This window comes from Austrofundulus limnaeus, unplaced genomic scaffold (assembly GCF_001266775.1).
Source record: "Austrofundulus limnaeus strain Quisiro unplaced genomic scaffold, Austrofundulus_limnaeus-1.0 Scaffold497, whole genome shotgun sequence".
Classification (NCBI taxonomy): Eukaryota; Metazoa; Chordata; class Actinopteri; order Cyprinodontiformes; family Rivulidae; genus Austrofundulus; species Austrofundulus limnaeus.
Genome location: NW_013952899.1, coordinates 180,574 through 184,662, shown reverse-complemented (window position 1 = coordinate 184,662; position 4,089 = coordinate 180,574). Strand labels below are relative to the sequence as shown.

The 4,089-nt window shown below is 37.3% G+C and overlaps 1 protein-coding gene across 2 annotated transcripts in view; it reads right to left on the bottom strand.

The window, feature by feature from the left end:
* LOC106530177 (F-box-like/WD repeat-containing protein TBL1XR1) overlaps window positions 1-4,089 on the bottom strand; it is a gene marked incomplete in the record, with an annotated part of 34,949 nt that overhangs the window by 28,600 nt on the left and 2,260 nt on the right. For both annotated transcript variants that reach the window (XM_014025760.1, XM_014025761.1), the window contains 1 exon segment: window positions 2,161-2,212.

The window sequence follows — 4,089 nt, the reverse complement described above, 5'->3', positions numbered from 1 at the left end:
TGTATTTGTGTGGTCATTCACATCATAATTTAAAGTGGACCTCCATCAGACTGGGGTATGAACAATCCACAATCCAACAACAAGCCACAGAAGATGTGATGTCTCACTCTGTACTGTATTTACAGGAGGAAATATGGATGCTACACAMGTGTGTAGATCTATTCTGAAATTGTTGTGCAACCAGAACCAGCTACATTATTGTCTGCTGTGATTGTTTTGTCTAGTGTTTGAACTGAATCTACACTCCAGTGTAGAATCTCTTCAACGGGAGTGACGCATTAAAAGACATCTCACTTACATAACCATCATGCTAGTGTCGATAAGATTTGACACAAACGTTGGTGTCGTTTATCGATGCAGACTGTCATTCAGGACGTGGCAAATAAAAAAAATAAAATATAAATAAAATTAATAAAAGCAAAAAGGCAACTGGACTTCTGTTCAAGTTCCAAACCTTAAACTGCATGACACTGGTACTGATATTATAAATATCTGGACTGATCCGTACCTCTAACCTTAATGAGGTAAATAACTAATTAAATGAGACATGRCCRTTTGATAAATATCAGATAWGCATCTGATTAAGACACYCTTCTGTTCAGGAAATCATTCCACAGTTTGCAGCCAGCTAGCAGGTGAGCAGCTCTGTGGCTAACCAAACTTTTCATCACAACATAACTCTGTGTTTAAAAGTAGAGCCCTGGAACTATACATCAGTTTTACAACTGAGCTGATAGGCCAAGTAAWACCAGAGTTATGATAATGATTATCCAATATTTTCCCCCAAAAATGATTGYCATTTTGAAACCTGTTGTTGCTGCAGCGTGAGTGGAGTGAGCTGCAACAGTAAACATGGGCAGACTCATGGCGAAAACAACCTAATTCTTACTCAATCTCACTCCTTTCATGTGAGCAGAACAAACCATCTACCTCCTTTCAAAGTTTTTTTGTCAAGCACCAAATATTCTGCAGCAGGAAGAAGAAAAAGATGCTCAAGTTTAATTAATTTGGCAGTGATGGAGAATGGAGTGAGTAAARAAATCTGTGATATTTAGCCTGTTTGGACTTTATTAATAAGGTGTATTTATGTGTGTTTATCTTGCAGTTTGAGTCAAAACCATCAGACGATTTTTGAACGAGAAACTACACATTCTGTTTGGTTACATTGTTCACATATTTATTAGGGGTGCACCGATAYATTGGCCAGCTGATTTATCGGCACAGATTTCCTTCATTTTGGGAGATCAGAGATCGGCCGGTACTTAGATAAGATTGGTGGAATATGTCGGCTTCTCTACCTCCACAAAGGTCTGAAAATCAGCCACTGTCCTCTTTTGCTCTGCTGTGAGCTTAAACTAATGTCCTGTTAAAACAGGTTTGTATTATTTCAAGGGTATTGTTCAAYGTTTGTCAATAAAATAAGATTGGAATTGAAGGTGTATTGTGCACGACATCTGACAGTGTCAGCTATTTTAAAAATTGGTATTGGCCGAAATCACAGTTAGCTATTACTGTTTATGCTTGTATTTTGATTTATATAAAATCAACAATGACAACAATAATACTAAATAATTAATAAAAAATTATGATGACATTAATAATATTAATATTGATATTAAAACAAACACAGCTTTGGTATCAGAATAGTATCGTACAATATCTAAAATTCAGGTATAAGATCAAATGTTGCATCCCTAAAAAAATAATAAATCACAATATGTAGTAGTTTAAAAAGACACATATTGAATCATAAATCATGCTAGGCTGGTCTTGACAACATAAAACACTGTTTTAATCTTGATAGTTCCGGTTTTCTTGCCCTAGTTTCTGATAATGGCTGATAAATGATAAAAGCTTCTCTAATCTCTTTGTCCCCAATTTAAACAGCTTACAAAAGCACAAAAACCTGGCATTGTGGGACAATAAAAGAATTGAACTGTTGCACAAGCAACGTGTGGAGGGCAAAGCAACAAATCATTTGTCTCCTCCGGCCGGGCACACGTGACGTCTGCTGAYGCAAGATGAAACAAACCTTTACTAAACTGAAATCAGCCCTCGTTTCTCCTGACGGTAATAGAAATGTCTACACAAATATATACGAGCCTGCCAAACAGACTAAAACTATCAATAAAAAACAAACAAACAAAAAAAAACAATTACCCGTGTGATCAAGATGTCTTTAGTTGCACATGATGACCATGTTCTTGGGCTCCTGGGAAAACAAGAACAGACTGAATCACATCAATAATCATCAATCATAATATAACACAGAAGATCAGGATKAGAAAATGATCAGATTATCCAGAAATTGTCACTTTGCATTTTTTACTAACAATAAAACTGCCACTCGAATGTGTGCACACAAATTAAAGAAATATACCAGGGATTTTAAAGCGGGGTCCTTTGGAAAAGTTGTGAACAATAAATATCTTACCTGCTGCAGATAACTGACTGAATGACCTAYGTTTGGAGAAATAGCTGTTTTGTCTAGATTTAAAGCTAGTTCAAACAAACCCAAGATCAAAGTGGATCACTTCTTACTCATCTTCACACTGCTGATWGTTTCTATTAACGCTGTTATTTACATGAAATTCTGTTGTTTACAAGTGTAAACAATAACTAGCTGTAGTAATTTTAGTTCAGCCTGGAGCCACGTCTGGTGGAAATTGGAGAATAGTTTTCACAAAACCTGTGTAATGTAAASTGATGGTGGTGTAAAAGTTTATAAAACAGGAGGGATGGGAGGGTGTCTGGTTTGGTTTGGGAACCTCAGGGTCTTGCCTCTGCTTTATGTGGGTGATGTGGTTCTGCTGGCTTCAGCTCCTCTAGTTTTGGGGTCGTGGTTCTTGACTGTCAGGGGAGGGGGTCTTTGCCTCAGGTGGAGGAGTTCAAGTATCTGGCCATCTTGTTCACAAGTGATGGCAGAGTGAAGCAGGAGACAGAGCGACGAACTTGGGCCTCGTTTCGTTTGGTTTTAGTCAACCAGTCAGTTGTCTATGTTCCAACTCTCACCTGTGGTTGTGGGGTTTGGATCACAAAAGAAGCAGATCCAGGATAAAAGCGGCTGTAATGAAATTCCTGTCTTCAACAGGGTGAGGAGTGCCATCATCTGGGGGGAGCTCAGAGTAGAGCTGCCGCTCCTCTGCATCAAAAGGAGTCAGCTGAGGTGGGTCATCTGATTAGGATTCTTCCTGGATGCCTTCCTTTAGAGGGTTTCAGGCACGTCCCACAGGGAAGAAGTCCCAGGGCAGACCAGGAACACACTGACAGTGTTGTGGTTCTTCAACACTTTGGAGCCACCCCCATGAGATGAAGGGTGCTGCAGGGGAGACGTTGGTCTGGGTTTAACTCCTGGACCTGTTGCCTCCAAGACCTGACTAGAAGTAAACAGTAGAAGATGGAGATGAAATATGATTTTTTTTTAATACTGGAGATATGTTAAGATGCCAGCAATCCACTTTAAGCTCAGGCTGAATTTAGACCAGGCATTACCTCGTCAGTCCTGTTGGACTTTTATCTCTTTAACTTTTAAACCTATCTACAGTTAATGAAATTAAATATTGTTCATAACTATAATGCAGAACCCCATTTTAAAATGACAAAATTATCTTAAATGTTTAAAAGATAAATTAATAAAACATTTTAGCAGCACATTTCCAACCTGTTGTGTTATAACACAACACCATCACTAAACTTTAGCTCCTACCTACGTAAAATAACAAAAATAAATAACAAAACTGAAAAATATAGGTATTTTATAGATTTAATTTCCAATTATATATTCACTATTAACCTTATGAAGCAAAACCACTGAAAGAAAAACCACAAGCTGACTGAATCAGTTCATCAGTTCTTAAATCATTTTAAGAGATTAAAATAAAGAAAAACAATAAATGCTTGTTGTACCTAATCACTCCAGTGTTAACTGAAGCTAAGTCTATATTAATCAGACCACAACAGAAAGGAGCACCATAATCATTAGGCTACTTTTGCTTTAAAAGGGGATCCATGATTAGATGTAACATTAAACTTTATTTGATAAACATTTATTTTAACTGTAAAATAAAGACTGTAAAAATACTGTAGGAT